The following is a 22,761-nucleotide window of genomic DNA, read 5'->3' on the forward strand; positions in this document are numbered from 1 at the left end:
GGTATCTGGTGTTTAACATATCCAAGATGGAATGTGTCTTCTTGGTGTTGGAGGCCTGAAGGATGTGGATTTTGTCCAAGATCAGCATCTCTGGGCCAAAGAAGACAGCAGGATATCTGTGACTGGATTTCCCCTCCCCCACTTTTTTATTGGCAATGGGAGCTGCACTGGATATATGTGATCTGGATGGGGACCATGGTGCTGGAGGAGGAAAGATTTAACCCTTTCACTTCTCTCCTTTGTAGACCTTCTTTTTCCTTCTATACGCAATAAAAAGAAGGTCTATAAAGGAGATTTGCTTTGAGTGTCATCATGCGTATCTCATCACCACTATGACACCTTTTGCTTATGACATTTTCCAGGTTGAAATCCCCCCTGAAGCTGTTCCATTTAGGTATCCATAGCTGAGGCTTCTCCTTGACATTTTAATTTTCTTGTGATGTGGGTTTGTTGTTGTTGCTAGGATACAGATTTGGTGAGAACTGTACCAGTAGAGGCCACATATCACTCATTAGACCATTCCTGACCTAACCAGGCTCATGTGGTGTTGAGGTGAGTTGTATTCTTTGAGAGATATCTATAGGCCAAGATTTTGAATTTCTTGGCTGTCATGTCAACTTCCTTGACATCTTCAGTAATGACTGGCCAACATACGTGGCAAGACATATCACACTGGCCTGGGAACAGGCACTCCACTGTGACCATGGATGGTTCATTAAATTTGGAAGACCCCGATCTCACATCTCTTTTGCGCCAGTTAGTTAGGTGGATTGGCTTAAAGAGGGAATAGCAGGATGGCCTCAGCCATCAGGCTTCCAAATATTTTCTCTCACATTGACAAATGCTCACTTGGTTTATGGAGGATTGGGGGCAGGGGTGTCAAACTAGATGTGAGAGGGAAGGCCATGTGTTTCATATGTTTGCCCTATTAGCATAAAAAGCAGGAGTCTGCTTTTAACATCAAGGGAGGTGTGCAGGTTGTGGTGTTTTTGGTTAATCCATTCCCTGATCCAGGCCAACTTCTGAATGGGGTATTCCAGTCCTGGAGTAGAGGTGGGGCTAACAAACAGCCAGCACTAAGAGCACTGAAGGCAGACTGCGCTTGCCTTTCTGTACATATCTATTTCATTAAACTGTTAATATTGCTGATTCAACCCCACTGCCTTGTCCTTGCATACCACAACTCTTGCCTTGGATTCTAGTGATTCTCTTTATTTAGCAGGGGGAGAGCAACTGGCCCTATCCATCCCCAGCACAGGATTCCATCCAGTCAGAGGTAACTAGGTAATTTTGGAGCCTAACCCAAAGGCCTTTGGAGCCCCCCCGCCCCACTGCAAGCATTATCCCCCTACACACACACACACACACACACACACACCCCATATCACACTCAGTATTTTAAACACATGGGTTCTTGAGGGCACAAACAGCAACTGAACTCACAAGAATGTAAGAATATAAAACAGGTATATTTATGATTTAGCAGAACCTTTTCGACACACAACTGAACATATTCCCATCTACACCACTGCCTTGTCCTTGCATACCACAACTCTTTCCTCTAGATTCTACACAGGTGACAGGAGCTAAACTCTCCCCTGGCTCACCTTCTCATGTGCGATAGTTTCAGGACACTTTCTGCACAGTCCACATATCTAGTACTGGAGAAGAGCTGCAAGAAAAGTGCCTGCAGTAGTGGGGTGTGGTAGGATAAGAGCTCCTCCTCATGGGCCTTTTCATGGAAAACTTCCACCCCTTCCCCCACCCCCCATCACCACCTTTATACATGGATAGGACAGTGAGTTTGGCTGCCTCCATCATGATCCGCAAACATGGAACATAGCGAGCTGCCATATACTGAGTCAGGCCCTTGGTCCATCTAGCTCAGTATTGTCTGCACAGACTGGCAGCAGCTTCTCCAAGGTAGCAGACAGGAATCTCACTCAGCCCTATCTTGGAGATGCCAGGGAGGGAACCTGGAACCTTCTGCTCTTCCCAGAGTGGCTTCATCCCCTGTGGGGAATATCTTACAGTGCTCACACATCAAGCCTCTCATTCATATGCAACCAGGGTGGACCCTGCTTAGCTAAGGGGACAAGTCCAGCTAGCTCTTTCATGTCTAGTTTGGTCTTAAGGCAAAGGGTGGGAAGATGTAAGACTGAAGCCAAAGTATTATGTCCAAACGAAATGGTTATGGTATACATTTTAGAAAAAAATGCTATGCTGGGTGTTGAATTGTGGGGATGGTAAACTTGGGGGATCCATTGCACCAACTTGCTCTGTTTTTTGCCTGTTTCTACCAATACTGGTGGTGCTTTAGAGGCAAGCTGTATAAGTGGGACTCACTCTCCTCTTCCTACTTCCACCTCTCTCTCCACAGAGGAGGAACTCTAGAGATCTGGTTGGTGGGGACTAGAGACAGGGCCTTTTTGGTTGTGGCCCCTTGGCTTTGGAATGCCCTCCCCAAGAGCTACAACATTCTCCCTCCCTCAGTGTTTTTTTAAAAAAAGCAATTGAAAACACATCTTTTTAAAGAGACTTTTTAATGTTTCATCTCTGTTTATATCTGGTAGGTTCTTTGGTGTTTATCGTTCTCAGTTTTTAGCTTTAAAAATAACTTTTAATTTGAAATTTAAAAGAAAATTGTAATTTTAAATGTGGTTTTAGTCTGGTCTTTTAACTTCTTTAACTTAAATTTGGTTAACTTTGTTAGTCTTATTTTACATTGTATCCTTTCATTAACGTTGTGAACTGCCCTGAGCAATAGTGTACTGGAGGAGCAGGGTATACATATTTTAAATAAACAGTCCAAGTTGTCTCCCCTCTCCACTCTTTCCCCTCTATTTCCTCTCCCTCCCAATAACTTGTGGCTGTAGCTGTGGCTGTGGCTGCTGCCCCAGGCCCAGCAGAGCTGCCAGGTAAGGGGACAGGGGTCAAACAGGGTGGCCTTGGCTGTCTTGCCTCAAGGACCAAAATGTCTTGGACCATTTATTACGGCAGCCAAACCATAAGGATTCTCTGTGTGCTCCAGCTTGAGATGTGTCTTTGTTCATAATGTGGAGTTGTGCTTTGTTCATAGTGGTCTTCTAAATCAATTATTTTAAAAAAATAATTTTTGCTGTTTATGATTCTCAGTTGCGCAGTAGCTGAAAATTCCATTATTTCATAGGAACACAGGAACATAGAAAGCCATATACTGAGTTAGACCATGGGTCCATCTCACTCAGTGTTGTCTACACAGACTGGCAGCAGCTTCTCCAAGGTTGCGGGCAGGAATCTCTCTCAGCCCTCTCTTAGAGAAGCCAGGAAGGGAACTTGGAACCTCAGATGCTCTTTTATTTATTTATTTATTATTTTATTTTTATATTTATATCCCGCTCTTCCTCCAAGGAGCCCAGAGCGGTGTACTACATACTTTTCTCCTAACAACAACCCTGTGAAGTAGGTTAGGCTGAGAGAGAAGTGACTGGCCAAGAGTCACCCAGCTAGTATCGGGTCTCCCCGGTCCTAGTCCAGCACTCTAACCACTACACCACGCTGGCTCCTTCCCAAAGGGGGGCCGTCCCCAAGGGGAATATCTTACCGTGCTCACGTATATACAGAACCAGGGCAGACTCTGCTTAGCTTAGGGGACAAGTCATGCTTGCTACCACAAGACCAGCTCTTGTGGTCTTCATCAACAGTGTGACACTGGATGTCATTCCAGAGAGGCCTCCAGACTTCACAAATTGCTTTTTGGGTATGTGAGTGTAAAGGATCTTTTTTTAAAAAAACCAACTATAAAGGGAAGGTGACATCCACCAGATTCACTAGAGCTCATGGGCTACCCTGGGGCACACATGCGGCTAACCTCTGCCATATGGAAATGGGAACCTTTTCAAGCAGAAATGAATATAGGTAAGATATATTGTAGTGAGTAGGGATTTGCACAAATCTGGCTTGGCCTGTTTGGTTTGAATTCGAACCAGCTTTGAACCAGGGTGTGTAGGTTTGGTTTTGGTTTTGCTCGAAACCCCTCCCACCCAGTTCATTTCAAATTTGAACCCAATTCAAACCGGTTCTAAAAGGTTCTACAAAGGGTATAATGGGGACTCAAACTGGCTCATTATTCCCTATGCAGAGGACCTAGGGGCACAAAACCGGGGTGGGTAGTGCTACCAGGGATGCCTACCACCCACCAAACTCCAAAGCAATTGGACACTCCTGTGATTTTTAATGATTTTTAAAAAGATTTTTCCAATTTCTGCATTTCTCCCATAGGGAATAATGGGAATTTGAGGCAGCTCCATTGCCCCCTTTGTGGGGTGCCAGGGCACCTCAGAGTGGGTCTGGGGGCACAGCAGGTTATGCCACAATTCCCCCCAGGCAGTCCCAGCTTATTGTCATTCCCCCCCTGGAGTTTTTTTGAGGCTGCCTAGGGGGAGTTGTGGCACAACACGCCATGCCCCCAGACCCAAAGGGGAGAATGGGCTGGCTGGGCTGCCCCAAATCTCCACTGTCCCCAATGGGAGAAATGCAAAAATGGGGAAAAAATCGTTTTTAAAAAATCACCTAAACTCACAGGAGTGCCCGATTACTTTGGGGTTTGGGTGGCAGTTGGCATCCATGGGTGTCTACCACCCACCCTGGTTTTGTGCCCCTAGCAGGCCACAACACCAACATGCAGTGGCACAACTCAAAAGAAAGCAAGCTGAAAACCAAAAGACCACCACAGAGACCGACCTGCCCGCACAACTGCAAAACCAAGGTTACCACCACCAAACCAAACACCATAGACTGCTACAACAGCCACAAACAAACCAGACCTAGCAACAAGACGCTGCAAGGCAGTAAAACCAACTCTGCATGCAAACTGCAAAGAGAGAGGGGCAAGGCAAAAACACACCACCACACTGAAGGAGAACTTAAACTAATACATGCACTTGGTTCTTCTGCTCTTCTCTTCATATAAAATGCATGTGTTTGCCTGTGGGGAAAAGCACCTCAGAGTGACTGGTCCACCACATCTTTGCTGGAGGCCACACACGGCCTCAAGCACATGGTGGCACCAGACCACATAGTCATCATTGTTGTGTATTCATGTTTGCGCATGTGTGTGCTGCTAGACTGAAGAGGAGAAAGAGAGGGGGCTCTGAAAAAATTAATTTGGTTTACCCACACTGCTGCTGCTGTGTGGGCCATGCACGCTCGGGGGGGCGCACCATCACCACCCTCCTGGTCTCTGCCAGTCCTAATGGCCTCCTCCTCCCTAACTCTATTGACCAGGAGGTCCCTCCGTCTGGGCAAGTCATCCACGCAAATGACATTGTCCTTGTCAGAGAGACAAGCCAGGATGTACTCCTCCCTGTTACTCAACTCATCGACCAGCCTGTTGACAACCCTGGCCCTCAGCCTTCCAGCCAGAGCATGCCCATCTGGTGTGGTCAGCGAGGTCCAGAGATCACCCATCAGTTTCTCCAGGAGCAGAGCCACAGGCAGGGCCTGGCTCAGAGGAATGGTGTCGCCACACAAGCTCTTCGTGGTCAACAGGAAGGGCTCGAGTGCTGACACCATCTTGGACATGAACTTCTTCTCCACATTGGATAGGCCTCACACACCCAAGGTTCCTTGCCAGGTTGTCGAGGGCCACCTCCTGCTCCAGCAGGCGCTGGAACAATAGGAAGGTGGAGTTCCACCGGGTATCTACATCCATGGGGATGAGATATTGTGGAACTCCATGGACATGCTGCCACTCACGAAGCAGGTGCCTGGACTTTTCACTCTGGTGAAAGTGGGCTGCAATCTTGCAGAACTTCTCCACAAGCGCAGCCGTGGCAACAACAGCACCTAACATGGGGCGGCCATGCTCCCTGGACGCCTTTGCCTCCTTGATGCCAAGGGCATCCCTGACAGTCAGGTGGAGCATGTGTGCCATGCAGCAGATATTCACACACTCCAACACTGACTTTACCACTGCCATTATGTTGGAGCCATTTGTATGTCACAATGAAACCCCAGGTGAGATGTGGAAATTTGGCAGCTGAGTACGGTTGCCATCTCCTCCTTGGTGTGCTTGACATCTAAGGTCTCCATGTGCAAGATGTCCCACCTGTGCCAAAATGCGATGTGGGACATGCCGGAGCCCGAGGCAGGACCAGAGGTCCCCTCTCTCTCTGGACCCCACCAGTGGGCAGTCCGGGCCAGGAAAGCAGCATACATCCCACTCACATTGTTCCACAGATCAGTGGTGAAATGCATGCTGGTGCCAGCTGGTGCTGCATACAGCATGGCTGACACAAGCTCTCTGCACTGCCTGTACACTGCCTGTGTTGCCTGCACTGCCTGTACCACGTTCCAGCTAAATGTGGTCTTTGAGGGGATGGTGTAGTTGGGTGCTAGCACCTGGAGTATCTGGCATTCTTCACCATCTGAAAATGCTGGTCATCAGTGGCCATCATCAGGCAGGTGAGGAGACATGGGTCCACATGACCGGGGTGCTTCTGGCCCGATGACTGTGTCCACTGCTTGACTGGCAGCATGCCCTGCTTTATGGAAGCTGGCGCACTGCCCTTGTCAGAGCTAGTCGCAGGCACATGAGGCACACTAATGCTGCCAAGGGAGTCAAGGAGATCTGGGTGATGCTGTCACATGTGCCACCACATGGAGGTCATCCCCATATGCTTAGCATCCTTGCCCCAACAGACCTGTGCCCTGTAGTGGACGCAACAAGCAGTAGTTGGGGCATCTTTAGGGACCTCAAAATGCCACCAAACATCACTTTTCTGGGTGGCCTCCGATGTCCTGGACACCATCTTGGGCCTTTTGGATGACAACAGACTTGGGGGGCTGATGGTGCTCACCCACCACCATCACCCACCCCCCTTCCACTCAGTGCACAAGAAGAAGGGCCCCTCACTGGAGGAGGGGCTGCCCCCTCCACCTCAGCAGCAGACCCTTCTCCCTTGTAGCCAGACTAGGAGGACCCAGCACTGGACTCCACCATGACCTGAGCATCATCAGGGGGCACCACTGAGTGGCGAGAGGAAGACTGGAGGGGCCACAAGAGGGAGGGAAAATCTGGCTGCACTGCCAGCCATTAAGCCCATGCCCTCCACCTCAACCATGGAAGAAGCTTCCATGGTAGGAGAGCCCCCCGCACTGCCAGGTTCCACACGGGGTGGCAACACTGGTGGCGCACCATCTGATGGATCCACCACTGGTCCAGCACCTGGCTCAACAGCAGCAGGCTCCTCTGGATGAGAGAGCCTTTGTGCCATCACCTCACCAAAGAATTCGCCTATTGGAACCTGTGGGACCCCATGACGGTGACTTCTCTGCCCCCCACCTGGCCTCCCGCAACAGCTTGGGGACCCCTCCCACCTCTACCTGCCACTCTGCTGTGAGCTTTGCTAGCCACATGGTGCTCAGACATTCCCAAATACCTGGGGGCTTTTAAATTTTAAAAATTTAAAAAGTGGAGGGTGGGATTTAAAGAAACACTTATTTGGGGGGAAAAACACCTTAAAAAAACCCCTATTTAAAGAAAACCCTATTTAAAATAAGCCAACCCACCCTCTCCACCCACAACAAAACAATACAATAAAAACCAACGCAATAAAATACACAATGGAGTGCAACTAAGGGGGAACCTGTGCAAACAAGAAACAACCTGTGAAAACAAGAAACAGCCTGCGAAGGAAAAACACAGAAAATATATCTCCCCACACCCAAACAGGAAAGGAGGCCCTATATAAGGAAATCTGAAGGGGACAAAGGGGGCAACCAAAAGTAAGCACTTACCCCCTCGTTATCCTGCAGATCTTCTGCCCCACACACTAGTCAGAAGAAAAAAGAAGGAATTTCAGACCAGTGGAAGGCTGGCACAGCGTGGGCAGGCACGCACAGCTGGGGCAGGGGTAGGGCAGAAAGAAAAGCTTTCCAGCTGTTAACCCACTCAAACAAACACATTAAAGAAAAAAACTCTGATTAAATAAATAAAAAGGCTGGTGGGGGAAAATGGCTGTGGGGATGGGGAAGGGGGAAAGAAAGGGAAGGAAAGTGGAGGTTGCGTGTGTGTGATGCTGGACTCTGGAGCAGGTGGTGTGCTAAGCACAGCAAGAAAAGGATTAACAAAGAAAAGCACCTGCTCCAGAGAAAACAAAGAACCCACCCCCAAAAAAACCCCAGAATAAAATAAAAACAACTGGCAGTGGCTGCTGAGCTGAGGACTCTATTCAACTCAGCCAACAGATTTAAAAGCAGCAGCCACCACAGAAGCTAAAAAGGTGGGGGAAATGTGGGGCTGGGTGTTAGGGAAATGGGCCAGAGAGAGGCCTCAGATCAAAGGGCCAGGGCCTCCTGACCCAGAGGAGAGGGGAGAGAGAGATAGACACTCACTCACTCACTCAGGGGGAAAAAATCAGCAACAGAGAACAAACACACACAGAGTCAGTCACACCAGGGGAAAGGGGGTTTAAAGTAGCGGGGAATGGGGGGGAAGCAGAAAAACAGGCAGAAGGGATTGGGAACAAAAAAACACAGCAGTGTTTGCCAGGCAAACTCTCACCCAGCAGCAGGCCAGAAGGAAGCCAAGCAAGACTACAGCCAGAGTGATTTTAAAGAGACTTGGCTTTAAATAGGATTTGAAACTCCCTCCTTTGGGAACCCCCACCTTTGCCTTATCTCCTAGCCAATAGGACTGGCATAGTGCAGAACTTTCTCAAGGACTTGTACAGTGCAGAACCTACCAGAGAGCCAGACTCATCTGGCCAATCAGGGAAGCAAGAGCTCAGCCAATGAAAGCAAGCAACACAAGTTACACAAAATGGAAGACAACATCTAAAAGGGTGTCTAGAACCATCGAACCGGCTCAAACAGGTTCAAACTGAACCTGGCTTGATTGGTTTGAACTCGGACCAGCATTGCCAATGCAATGCACTGCTTGGTCCGAGTGTGAAACTTCGAATCGAACCGGTTCGAGTTCAAACCTGTTTGCATATCCCAAGAATTAATGGAAAAATTCCTTTAAAAAGCCACCACTGATTTATTTGGGGAATGGGAGGGCGTGAAAAATTGCCCCTTCCCCAGTGTACTGGTGCAGTTAGATAGGAAGTGCTGTTAGGCTGATTTCTTGTTGCACCCGTGTATCCTTGGTCTATATGTCATCTGTAAGTAGCTATTCATTTGTTTTTCATGATCCAGATGATTTTTCTCAGTGAAGCTATGATAACTGGCTGACATCCTAAGTAATGAAGCATTTGCATAATGAGCCAAGGTGATTGCATAGTTGCATAAAAAACCAGGGATTTGTACAATTGTGCAAAAGTTCCATTGAAAACAAATGAGACATGTTGCAGTTGTGCACTGTTGCACAAGCACACTTTTGCTAGCACAACACCAGACTGACACAAACTCCAGATGAAGCACAGTAGCTTTGCACTGGCGCGATGTCCTCCTTCAAGGGTTTCATTAGTCAGGATGTCAGCCTTTATGATGATGATGATGACGACAACGACTATTTATATTCTGCTTTTCAACAAGAAGAAGTCCTCAAAGCACTTTACATAGCAAAATGAATTAGAAAAAATGATTTTGTATGGAGGCTGTGTGCTTCCTCTCCTCCCTCCTTGCCAATTCAAAGCTGTAAATGAGCTTTGTCCATTGGTTTCACATTGACTAAATCTTGCCAATTTCACTCCCCCACTTTTTATAGTGGAAATTAACACTCATTCGTTGAACTGGGAGGTCCAATCAGGCAGAGCTAAACTGCACGAGCAACCTTTTTCCTCTTTTTTAAAAAAGGAGAACACCCATCAATCTAGCTATTCCTCTGGCCGAAGGTGTCAACTCTGCAGTAAGGAATCCCCCTATATTTCGTGGAGAGCACCATGTATGGGGAAGGGTTAGCGTCTTACAGGATCATCACAGAAAGGGAATAATGTAGTGAAACATGCTTTGCAGAATAGTGTGGATAAGTCCTAAAAGATCAAGAATGGTCTTAAGTACCTAAGATAGATAGAATCCATCCCTCTAATGGCTGCTAATCCCCCAAGACCTTTCCCGTTTAACTCCTAAGTAGGCTGCATTGTCAGGCCAATCAGTTTTATAAACATTTATCGTACCGCTGGGTCCATAGCTTTATCCTGAATAACTAATTATCAGCTTCAACCCACAAGAAGTTATACCATTCAATAGGCATTTAGCATTAGCAATGATAAAAATCAATCTATAATAAAGACACCACCTGCTCTGGTTAGTATATTTTGAAAATATTAAACAGTCTTTTTATGATATAAATAACATGAATTTAATTGAATTAATATTGATCACCAGTAATTGCTGCTTGTTCTTTGAGTTTGCCATGTATTAGTGGGGAGGAGTAGTGGAGGTTATTGCCTAAAAATGTTCCCCAGACCCTGAAGCACTTTTTCTGCCTTATTATTATTGTAATAATGAGAGCAACTGATTTGATCTCTCCTTATACAATACTGCAGCACAGCACTGGCTAAATAAACAGGCAAAGTTCTTTTTGTCCCTGTGGGCTGTTTCTCGGTAATTAAAATCAATAGGATCTTTCTCAGAAGATCTCTTTAACCTCATCGAGCTACAGTGTTGTGAGCAGGCAATTGGAAAGCAAACAAATGAAGGAGCTGCGCTGGCCGGGTTGTCTGTTACAACATTATTTTATTGTGATATTGATTGGAGTGTGATTGAAAATTCATGTTTCAGATTTTATTTATATATTTCCTGGTTTTAGAAGCTGGGTCTTGTCCTTCTCCCTCCCCCTCCCAAAAAAGCCCAAGGAAAAGAAACAAAACAAAAGCACCATCTTTCCTGCCCCCAATGGATCACATGATCAGAAATATTCTATTGACCTTGAGATAACAAGGTCAATATACAATTTCAGGAGATCAACAATACATTACTACATTTTAAATTTATGTACTGAGAGATATAGCTGAACAAAATCAGGGAAAGTTGTATTAATTTAATTTGAATATTAATTTATCTTGAGAAATATTCAAATGTACTTATGCTGAGACATTTCTCTGAGTACAAGTTAATGGTTTATTCAAATCCCAATGATTTTGAAATTTAGCTATCATTATGTTATTGTACTTATAACTGTGGTTGCCCGGAGTCAATACCGACTCTACGGCACAACCTTTCCTTATTAGTGGTGAAGCATTTGATTCTGATTGTCTGAGCTGCCATGGGGCAGCACAGAATGTCCACTTAAACTTCTATGAGGAAAGGGAAAGTTGTCAGCTTAACTGAGGTTAATAACCACACAACAGGGGTGTAGCTATGATTGAGCAGATTGGGGGGGGCCCACTGCGAGCCCCCCCCCACTGTAATGAGGCTGCCTCTGCCGCCACTGCAAGGCTTCTCTGCCGCTGACACCACAAGACCAAACCACTGATCTTTAAAATAATTCTAGCTGCCATGTATGTGGCCAGGGGTGTATGTAAGATGAGCACCCCCACCCCCCGTGGTGGTGGTGGTGGAGCATCCCCACCACCTGGCCTCACACACGGCGACTAGAATTATTTTAAAGATTGGTGGTTTGGCCTTGTGGCAGTGGTGGGGCAGGCCCAGGGCAGCGGCGGGCAAGAAAGAAAAAAAAGAAACATAGTTGAGCCCCAGGCCCCCTTATGGACTGCCAGGCCTCGATAATTTTTACTGGCTTCCCCCTCTCTCATCGGCCCTGCCTGCCACACAGGGAATGGCTGAGGACTTGGAAGAGGTCCCAGGAGATAGGAAACTATAGAGTAGGCAACAGACTGAGAAAGGGGAAACCGAGGATGTGTAGGCTGTGAAATAAGGTTGAGGAAAAGGGGAGAAAGGCAAGGAAATGAATCAAGAAGGGGTGAATCATAGGAGGTTCTGAAGCAGCTTCATAATCCTTAAGGTCAGAGGAGCTATACATTAGTATAGAGTGTAATAGAGAGAGAGATTGGAGTGCTAGGAAGAGTGATCAAGAAATAAGATGGCTAAGGAAAGTGGTATACAAGTTCACATCTAAGTTTATATGTAGTATTCCTATAACACTGGAGGACAATTCTTATAATCTTAGGCAGGTAAGAATGCTTCTTTTTGCTACAACTCGGAGAGGTCAGAAAGGTAATTTCCATGATTACATTTAAACATAGGGTGCCATGAGGCTGCTTTTACATTTTTAAAGTCAGCTAATAGGACTAAGTCATGACTAACTTAGTCTGGATGCTGCCCAGTGCTTACAATCATATAAAATATATACCAGCACAAACAATTAGAAGCTGATAGCATAAACTCTAGGACCTTTGCTTCTCTTCTTTTGCCTTCCCCTCAGGGCATACTGGTATTTCAGTAGCCCCGAGGAAGCTAAGGGAGGGCCTGTCCCATCAGGACTCTCTGAAGGTGATGATGGTCTCCTCAAGAGTTGATCATTGGATCTTAAATTGTGCCTCATCCAGCAGAAGATTATTTCAGGGCCTACTGGACTCCTCTATACCTTATGCAATTAAAAATGTCCTCAAATAGTAACTGTTGGAGATGCAATAATCCACAGGCCAGTTTAACACATATGTTCTGGGAATGTTCCATAGTGCAAGGCTTCTGGAGAGAGGTCACTATGCGAATTAACTTAGTGCTGGATTCATCTCTTGCACTGAAGGATCGAAATGCAGTGTTGGGGTTTATTCCAACCAGCTGGAGACTAAAATACAGCTCTAAACAATGGCTTTGGCAGAGCCTGCTGGTTGCCAAGAGGTTGATATTGAGGCTGTGGAAATCTCCCAATCCCCCTAGGTGCAAGGATTGGGTACAGGACCTGCTTAAGCTTGCGGCACATGAAAAATGGGCCCTCTTAAAAGTAAATAAATTGGATAAATGTTCTGAAATTTGGGATAACTTTCTTAATCTTTTCTTAGAATAAGAATCCTTCTGACCTATCCACATCTTCTAGTGCAATGGTGATTCTCCCTTCTTCTCTTCCTTTTTCCCTCTTCTTTCTTTCTTTCTTTCTTTCTTTCTTTCTTTCTTTCTTTCTTCCCCCTTCATCTTCTTTCTTGGAGGGGTGGAGGTATGGGGGAGGGGGGCAATTTGGGCATGTTGTTGCAATATATAAAATGTTATAAAATATTTTAAAACATTAAATTTAAAAAAAGAGTTGATCATATGAGCATTGCTGCCGATGATATTCATCAACATAATTTAATGAACAAAAATGAATTTCAGAATTTCATAGGTCCATTATCATGACTGCAAATCATGAATCTCCACAACTGGGAGACATGTTCAGGGGATGACAACCCTATGACCTGGGAGACCCCATGCCACCAGGACCCTCCACAACAAGAGAGCTGAGGAACCTAAGCCAGCACCACCACCATGACTCAAGGTCAGTCCGGTCTTCACCCCCTAACTTGCAGGAGTCCCCTGTGAAGGTTCTCCAGTGCCCAGAGGCAGCCAGTACTGATGACTGGGTGGGTGGGTGGGTGGGTGGGGGCAAGTAGCAGCTGTATCTCCTTATCTCCCCACCCCACTCTGGCTGCCTCAGCTGCCTGGGCTGGTATTTTGCATGGGAATTGAGGGAGTTCCCTTCTCAAGGGAGAAGATGCTTTTAAATTATTAAAGGGGGGGGCAGACAGGGTGAATGAGAGGCAACCAGTGAAGGGAGGGAATGCAGATCAGGAGCTATAGATGTTGTTTGTCCCCTCCCCCCCCCTGCCTTCAGTACCAGTCACCACTGCCAGTGCCACAAGAGCCAGTGCTTATAAAATTGGGCAAGGCCCCTTTAAGCAATGGAGCCTTCCCCGGGAGGGCAACAGAGCTCATCTTCATTCATTCTCTAGGATCTGATGGTAGACATTGCACAACCATGTAAATCGCCTAGGAGCGACTGTATCAATCACCCAGCCCATCTCCTCATGCCAGAGGGAGACCAGGGCATCTACCAGATTGTCCACTCTCTCATCAGGAAAATCTCCCAGAGCCTTCAGGAATCCATTAGGATCCTTAAGCCTCCAAGGGCAGACCATCCTAACTGGTCCCCCATCCCTGAAGAGGTGTGTTGGGTCCACACTCAGTCCAATCTTCACCATATAGTAATACGTCCATGACAGTGGTATTAAGGCCTCCTGGATTATCCACAGAGCATCACTGTCCACCACTGACCCAAAGACCAAATCCCACGCATGGCTTGGAAATCAGTTGATACAAGCCCATGGTCGTCATGTAGGAAATGAAGTTCCGAGATGCAGCAGACAAGACAGTCTCAGCATGGATGTTAAAGTCCCCCAAGTCAAACAGATTGGGGTCCTCAATGCCACATCTGAGACAACCTCAAACAGCTCAGGCAGAGAGACAGTTAGACAGCAGGGTGGGTGGTATACTAACATAATCCCAACTTTGTCTTGTGATCCCATTACTGCATGCAGGCACTTGAACTGGTCAGAATGGCAGATGATGCATCTGGTGAGGGGGATTGTCTCCTGATGAATCTGGGTAACCCCACCTCCTCGCCCACCTTGCCTTGTCTGATACTGCACCCGGAAACCTGGTGGGCACAGCAGAGAGAGATTTACATTTCCCCCCATATCCAACCCAGTTCTTAGTCTGTAGTGCACGCCAGGTCCACATGCTCATCCAGGATAACCTCCTGGATAGCTGTGGTCTTTGTATTTATGGACCTGGCACATAATAGCACCAGCTTCAGCCAAGGTGGGCTGCTGGGAGAGTTACTGGGGTCTCCTTGTATGGGGGAAGGACTGGAGGGTGTCATGGCTTTGATATAGCCACCGTGCCTTCACCTCACTGGCCATGTCCTACCCCTACTGCCATATTGCCCTCTGCCAAGGGCCATCTCAATTGGAAAGGCCTCCTCCAAAGTAACAGCCCCCCCCAACACATGTTTTGAAGTGCAACATCTTAATAATGACAAGAAATAAAAACTCCCTCCTATTAAAACTGAAGCAATATTCTATATAAACCCTAACGTCTTTTAGTACTTTTGCCAGTGGTCACACACAGTACCAGGAGTTTTGTTCCAGGGGCAGGGCTGATCAGCTAATCTAGTAGGCTCTATACAGCTATTAGTATGGAGAGGGCTGTTCCCATCAGGTTTCCTGATCTGCAATTCTCCAGATCTTTATTGTGTTCTCTCTGACTTCTGGGGTCCAGTGGCGGTTCCCTACATGGCTGAGAGCCACGAGGACAAGAACCCTTGCGCTCCTGCGCTTAGGCTCGTGCCAAGGGCTTACCCCTGGCCCAGGCTGCTCTTTTATGGAGCAAGAAGGGGAAAATGTATATATGGTGTCATAGGGCTATGGAATGGAAGGGGTATAATCTGTGGTCATCATTAAGGTGGACAGGCACATCATGGTGGACAGGCAGGGGGAAGGCAGGATGGAACCTACCTTCTCCCCAGACGATGGTTGCTTTCCCCCCTTGGTGCACTGCTGTACGCCCACACAATCAGCACCGCATGGAGCAGCATGGATCTCTGGAGACTGGGACTCATTGTCCCAGCCTCCAGGTATCCCACCAGGCGCGTAACAACAATCGGGCAAGGGGAGACAGTTGTCTGGGGGCCCCACTGCCTGGAGGGGCCCCCCAGAGGCACCTCACGTGACTCCCCATTGCCCCCTGCCCAGCCCCAAGGCCCCTCAGCCACTTGCCCTGTTCGCTGTCTCTCATGCTTGTTCTCCTGGCCCGCAATGGAAGCAGCAGACAAGCTGCAAAGAGCTCCTTTTCTCCCGCCTCTCAGCTGATCGGCTTCCACGGAGGCCTCGTGTAGGCCTCTGTGAAGCCTGAACTCCAGTAGGGCCCAAGCCAGCCAGGAAGGAGGAGGCAGCCAGAGTGGCCACCACTGGTCTCTGCAGCAGAAGACCCCTTGCTGCCAGGTAGAGTGTGAACTCCTTTTTGTGGTTACCTCCCCCCCCCGGATATATAGGCATCTGCTTGCCATAGGGCTTTGATATGGGGGGGGGAGGGACTGAGAAGTCTCTGAATATTTATTTTTAAACAGCTTGGAAAATTTGCTGGCTTAAAAAAAACTATCTAAAAAGTCCTATAAGTGGCTTGTTTCATGGCAAAAAATTACAAAAACTTCTGGAAGAAACAGTATTATATTTATTTTATTCATTCATTCATTCATTTATAAATGCACTTATGTTCAAGTTGTTTTGCAACCCAGAAGGTCTGAGTGAGAACTGTGAAGCATGTCTTGTGCTTTTATTTTATTTTATTTTTCTTGTGTGTGAACTGCTCCCCAATAACTTGCAGGGACTTCAGGGTAAATCTCGCCAACATGTGCATGCAGCACCTCTATTCCAGAGGAGATGTGTGTTAAAGGGCTTTAAAAGCCTCTTGTGAAAAACCTCCTGGAATCGAACTTGACTGAATTTGTTCAGAATTCTGAGAAAACAAACATAGGCTCACCCTGCATGGTCGAAATTCTCCTCTGCTAATCTGCAGCGAGGGGGCCATTTTAATCATTCATCTTTCTAGTGTGTTCTAGGCATTAAAAGTAAAACAAATGTATAGTACTCAATGTATATCACTATATATTGTGACGTGTGTGTGTATTCAGTGAAATGTATTTCCAGGCAGCGTACTTATTTTGGAATATCAGACTTAAATCCTTGGGGGCCTGGGGTGTGCGGAGGCCCTGGACTTTGAGGGGGGGGCCATTTTAAAATCTCGTCTCTGGGCCCATTCCAACCTTGCTACGCCCCTGTATCCCACAATGCACCGCACAATGAGCATGGTGCAATGGGGGATCCCCCCATTTTATGTGGGCTGTGTGCAGACTGAGCACAAACACAACCCTGTGCCTTGAGTAAAAGGCACTCGTTAACCAAGGTAAAAGCCCAGGTACAAAACTCGGGCTCGCAGGGGAAGCAGCACCGGGACTGAGATTAATCCTAGCACTGCACACAAGCAACCCTAGCCATGTAGGGCTTCCCTAATCTGAGTGGGGTTGCTCATGTGCATAGCCTCATTATGTAAAATTAAAAAGGTAAGAGATAAGTGGAATGCCTGACATTCAGACTAGCAAAGCACTGGTGCTACAGGAAAGGCACTAGAGTGCCTCTGAAGAATTCCAGACTAACACTGCACCAGTACTGGAGCAAGGAGGAGGCCAAATTTTGAACACCTCCCCTTTCTCCAGAAGCATCCTGTGCCACCTGAAATATGTTCCTGAGGGCTGTGCAGTCCTCATAAACATATTGTTAGTGGCTCATAGTAGGCATGTGCACAAAACCGGAAAAACCGGTTTGGCTCAAATCGAATTGGACTCGTGCCGTGGGTCTGGTCTAGACCGTGGTTCTGGTCGTGGTTCTGGTCTAGTTTTGTGCACAGTGACCTGGGCCCAAGTCTAAACTGGTTCAGGTCTGGCTCGAGGGTGGCAGGGTGTGTGTGAATTTTTTTTAACTTACCACCACGGCAGCCAGGGAGGAGCTGCTGTGGCTGCAGTGGTGTCTCCCACCCCCACGAGCCTCCCTCCTCTCTCTGAAGGGCTGGTTTGGTCCATTTCAGGGCTTTTTCAGCCCTTTCAATATCCATGGTGGTGATTTGGGAGGCCGGGGGTATCTCTGGTCTCACCCTGGTCTTTGAAGTGTTGTTTGGCCCATTTCAGGGCTGTTTTGGCACTTTGAATGCGTGCACCAGCCATTTTGGAGGCCACTATGCACTTTTGCCAGCCCCCCATGGCCACAGAAGCACCCCCTGGGGCCGCCAAGATGTTAAGTGGTTAAATATTTTTTTTGATGTTTTGTCCCCGAACCAGCCCTGAGCTGGTTTGGGTTGGGGGGTGGGGGGCTCAGCTCGTCCTTGAGCTGAACCAGGCTTGGTCCAGCTGAAGGGCGAGCCCTCAAACAGGGCCGGTTCAATGTCGGACTGGCTCGAGCTTCAGCCAGTTCGCACATCTCTAGCTCGGAGCAAGCACTTCAGAGGAAGGGGAGGTTGTCAAAATTTGCCGCCCCCCCCCCCCACTGCTGCATAAGCAGTGGAACTGTGTTGAATGCTTCAGAAGCATTGGTGCTTCTTCCATAGCACCAGTGCTTTATCAGCCTGGATGTCAGTCAGTGACCATTCACAAAGCAGTAATAATAGATAAAACAGTCTTCCTGGCTATGCTAGTGAGGCAGTGACTGTCCTGAATCAGTGCCTGGATGCAGTAATGGATTGGTTGAGGGTGAACAATCCAGACAAGACAGAAGTACTGCTGATCGGTGGTTCCTCTGCTGAGGAGAATGATGTTCAGCCTGTTCTAGATGGGGTTGCAGTCCCCATGAAGGACCAGGTTTGTAGTTTGGGTGTGCTCATTGATCCAGGTTTGTAGTTTGGGTGTGCTCATTGGTCCCTAGAGGCTCAATTGGCCTCTATGGCTTGGAGCACCTTTTATCAGCTTCAGCTGATATGCCAACTGTGACCTGACCTGGACAGAGATAGCTTGGCCACAGTTACTCATGCTGTGGTAAACTCTTGCTTGGATTACTGCCATGCATTGTATGTGGGGCGGCCTTTGAAAACAGTCCAGAAACTGCAGCTTGTATAAAATAGGGCTGCAAGAGTATTAACTGGGACTGAACATATTTATTTATTTATTTATTTATTTGTTTGTTTGTTTGTTTGTTTGTTTATTTATTTTTACCCTTATATCCTGCTCTCCCTCCTTGGAGTTTAGATCAGTGTACATGGTTATTTTTTATCTTCACAACATATTAGACAATGTATTTGAGCATATTATGCCAGTGCTTTGTCAGCTGCATTTCTAGGCCCAATTCAAAGTGCATTCAAAGTGGTTTTAACTTTTAAAGACCTAAATGGCTTGGAACTGGGTTACCTGAGAGAGCGCCTTGCCCCATATGTCCCAGCCTGGACCTTAAGATCTTCTTTGGAGGCCTTGCTCCGGGTGCCCCTGCCAAACAAGGTGAGGTGGGTGGCTACTAGGGAGACGGCCTTTTCAGTGGTTGCACCCCATTTATAGAATAGCCTCCCCAGTGAAGTTCACCTGGTTTTATCACGTTGTTCTTTTAGATGCCAGCTAAAGACCTTTTTGTTCACTCATCCCTTTTAAATTTTGATTTTCAAATTAGATTTTTAACTGATTTCAAAAGAGTTTTTAAATTGCTTTGTATTGTATTTTCTCCCCCCTCCTTTTGCTCTGTTATGATTTATTTTTTACTATTTATTTATTACATTTTTATACCGCCCCATCCAAAGGCTCTGGGCAGTGCACAATAAATTTTAAAAAAAATTAAAACAAACACCATTTAAAACACAATGCTTAAAACAATATAAAAACAATTTTAAAACAATTCAGAACCATTTAATGTGTTTTTATTTCATATTTTAATGTTGTGTTGTGAGCTGCCCAGAGAACAATTTGTTATGTGGCAGCTAACAAATAAAGATGATGGTGATGATGATGATTCTGACTACATCCCCATGTTCAGAGGCAAATCATGGCTACAATGGTGGTCATGTAGAGAGAAATGTGTGTTCAGGCTGGCTGCCTTTAACATAATGAACAGGATGATATCCCAACACTACATGTACAATATACGTAGTGTCAGATTTAACTTGTGATGATGTCCCTGAGAGCAATGCTTTCTTGATCAATCACATGGATGTCTCAGTCAAGGATCACTCAGTGAACGGAATGGCATTGTTACACTATGCAGGCAATCTGATTTGGCTACATGATACTGTTATTGAGGACAAATAAAGCACACAGAGTGGGAGGACAAAAGAGGACAATTAAACAATAAGGTACACATTTTTTCTGGAACTGCCAAACATTACTGAATGTGGGGACGGGGGCACTTTTCAAAATAGCTAAAAATGTTCCTGAATGATTGCATCCTTTTGGCTCAACCCAGCCTTCAAGTAATGGTACAGCTTATATTCCAGTTTGGGTTTTAAAAAAGCCTTCATGTAGCATAACTCTGAAAACTCTGTCTTAATCAGAGGAGATGTACAGTGCACACCGGGAAAGTAGTGGTAGGGTTGGACAGCCCTTTTATAAAAAAGTGATGTAGTAGGTTGTCGAGCTAGATGAGTTTTCCCACACTTATAATACAACCAACAAAAATGAAAATAATGTTGATGATAGAATAGAGACAGAAGCTGCATTCCTTATAATCTCAATAAATGCCTCTGCCACTCATGCAATCACCGCACTTTTCAGTGGATATCACTCTAGGAGGAATGATCTCTCTCTCTCTCTCTCTCTCTCACGCACACACACCACACACACCCCTCCTTATCCCAGCAATTTACTGCTTGTGGCCAGACTAGGATGATCTCTTCCCACATGAATCTACTTATTTATTTATTATTATTTTATTTTTACATTTTATATCCCACTGTTCCTCCAAGGAGCCCAGAGCGGTGTACTACATACTTAAGTTTCTCGTCACAACAACCCTGTGAAGTAGGTTAGGCTGAGAGAGAAGTGACTGGCCCAGAGTCACCCACCAAGTATCGTGGCTGAATGGGGATTTGAACTCGGGTCTCCCCGGTCCTAGTTCAGTACTCTAACCACTACACCACGCTGGTCTATAAGAACTTGATCTATAAGAATTTGCAGGGAGGGCCTCCTGTGTGTGCTGCCATCATTGGGGGTCCATCTGGTAGCTACACAGGATAGAGTCTCCTCTGTGGTGGCCCCAATGCAATTCCCCTCCCCAAACCCAGCTTGCCCCCTCACTGCTGACATTCAGGCACATGTTAAAAACTAGTCTGGTGGAGAAACTATCTCAGACAATTCAAAATTTCTCCTTGAGAGGAACATTTCAAAATTTGAAATTCCTAAAAAATAAAAATAAAAATTTGTTCCAGCAGACTTTTGGTACTGCTGCTCTTTAAAATAATTTTAACTTTGAAAACGTGTTAGAAGTGTTTATGTTTTATATCTGGCATTTTATACTGTAATTTGTTCTGCTGCGTATTGTATTGTGTTTTTATTTGTTGTTCTTGTGTAAGCTGCCTTGGAATTCCAATGAAAGATGAAATATAAATTTTTAAAATATTGTGGTTTGACTGCTGCAAAAATGGAGCTTCCCTACAACAGTGCCGCTACTTTGTGGAAAGCTGCCTGAATCCCCAGTAAACCTCATCTGATTAACAACTCTGCCATTTTGAAGAGAAATAATTTGTTTCCCAGCAACAACTGAGTAATCATTGAGCACTGCATTTTATTAAAAATGATCATCTGGAAGTGATCTAAATAAATCTAGATGAACGATGCTTTATGATTTCTAGACAATTTTTAAAAGTGGCAATATAATAATTACTTTTAACCATTTCTTTTTAAATCTCATTGCATTCTCTCTAAGAAGCATCAGAAAAACAATTCAAACTTCGTTTGCTTATAGGCTGATGCATTGCAGTTCCTTTCATTCATTTTCAGTAGGAAGCAAAACCCTCAAGAAAAACTTTTTATTATTTTGTTTGTAGTTTTAGTGTATGTGAAGTTTTTCATCCCACTTCTCTGCCCAGTTTACTCATTCAATAACACACAAGTTCAGGTCACCCTACAATTCTCCCTTTCCACTTCAGTCAGCTACCATGTCTAACTGAATGAAATTGACCCATTTAAGGCCTCTTCACTCCGAGTGAATTACTTGATCATAGCCCAGACATCTGTTTGGGGCAGTAATTGGTTGTTTATTAGAGCAGAGAAGAGCCACCACCAGCAGCCGCAGTTGCAAGACAATAAAGGCAAGGGACAGACACTGAGGGCATGTAGACAGGTCCTGACAGACCACTGTCTGCCTGAGATAAGCAATGCAGATTAGTTATATGTACCTATCTCACCGCCAGGGCCTAATAATCCCCTTTAGCACTCATTCACAGTTATCTAGCAGACAGAAAACTAATACAGGTGAGAATTTGGTCCAACACCCTTCCTACAAACCTTAAGCAGAGTTTCTGGAAGCTGGTAGATTTCACCGTACAATTAGTTTTAAATGTCAATTTCATAGTAGCTCATGGGATGGAAAATAGAAGAACAGTAGGTAAAGATGTCCCTTGCAAAGTAGATTACTTGCAGAGTGAGAGATGGCTTTGCAAGATGCGGCTGTCACTGTTGCTGCTTGCTTGCTTCCCAACAACAAGAACAGCACCTGCCCTACGGTGAAGTTAGAAACAATGACAAACATTTCACTCAAAGAACTTGAACTGCTGCAAAAGTGTGAGTATTGATTCCCTCAGCACATGGTAGAGACATTGTGCATTTTGGTGGATTTTCAAACTTTTGCTGGCGCAGTGATGTAGTTGCAAATTCAGAAGTGCAGGTGTTCCCCTTGACAGCCTCAACAACCACACCCCATGGTCACACCCATCCCAATGGCCACATCCATCACTTAGATAGATGCAATAATTTTTTTTGCGGGGTGGAGGGGGGCTTGTTACAAGAAGACAAGGATCATTAGGAACATACTAGAATGAATGACAGGGAATGCCCACTGAAATGCACTGGTTCCTTCCAAAGGGCCATAGGAATGCATGGAATTTCCGAATGGCCATTGAAATTCAAAAATGTATTTAATTTATGTATTTATTTGATTTATATACAGCCCTTCCAAAAATGGCTCAAAATTCAATAAGCTCCATGGCCATTTGGAAGGAACCAGTGCATTTCAGTGGGCATTCCCAGTCATTCATTTTAGGATGTCCTGACACAAGTCCACCATAGGACTTGCATGCTGACAGTCCCAGATTCAATCCCTGGCAGTATCTCTAGGACTGGGAAGGACTGGGAAAGGCTCCTGCCTGAAACCATGGGAG

The 22,761-nt window shown here is 46.0% G+C and overlaps 2 long non-coding RNA genes across 2 annotated transcripts in view; both read left to right on the plus strand.

Moving 5' to 3' along the window:
• Window positions 1-459: 459 nt before the first annotated feature.
• Window positions 460-14,896, plus strand: LOC128352207 (uncharacterized). Its single transcript, XR_008320259.1, has 3 exons — window positions 460-552; window positions 13,198-13,360; window positions 14,400-14,896. It is a non-coding gene; the product is annotated as an uncharacterized LOC128352207 (long non-coding RNA).
• An 895-nt stretch (window positions 14,897-15,791) lies between these two features.
• LOC128352208 (uncharacterized) overlaps window positions 15,792-22,761 on the plus strand; it is a 40,320-nt gene continuing 33,350 nt past the window's right edge. Inside the window, exon 1 of the long non-coding RNA XR_008320260.1 lies at window positions 15,792-15,863. This is a non-coding gene — a long non-coding RNA (uncharacterized LOC128352208). The remainder of the gene's footprint in view (window positions 15,864-22,761) is intronic.

This window comes from Hemicordylus capensis, chromosome 3 (genome assembly GCF_027244095.1).
Source record: "Hemicordylus capensis ecotype Gifberg chromosome 3, rHemCap1.1.pri, whole genome shotgun sequence".
NCBI lineage: Eukaryota > Metazoa > Chordata > Lepidosauria > Squamata > Cordylidae > Hemicordylus > Hemicordylus capensis.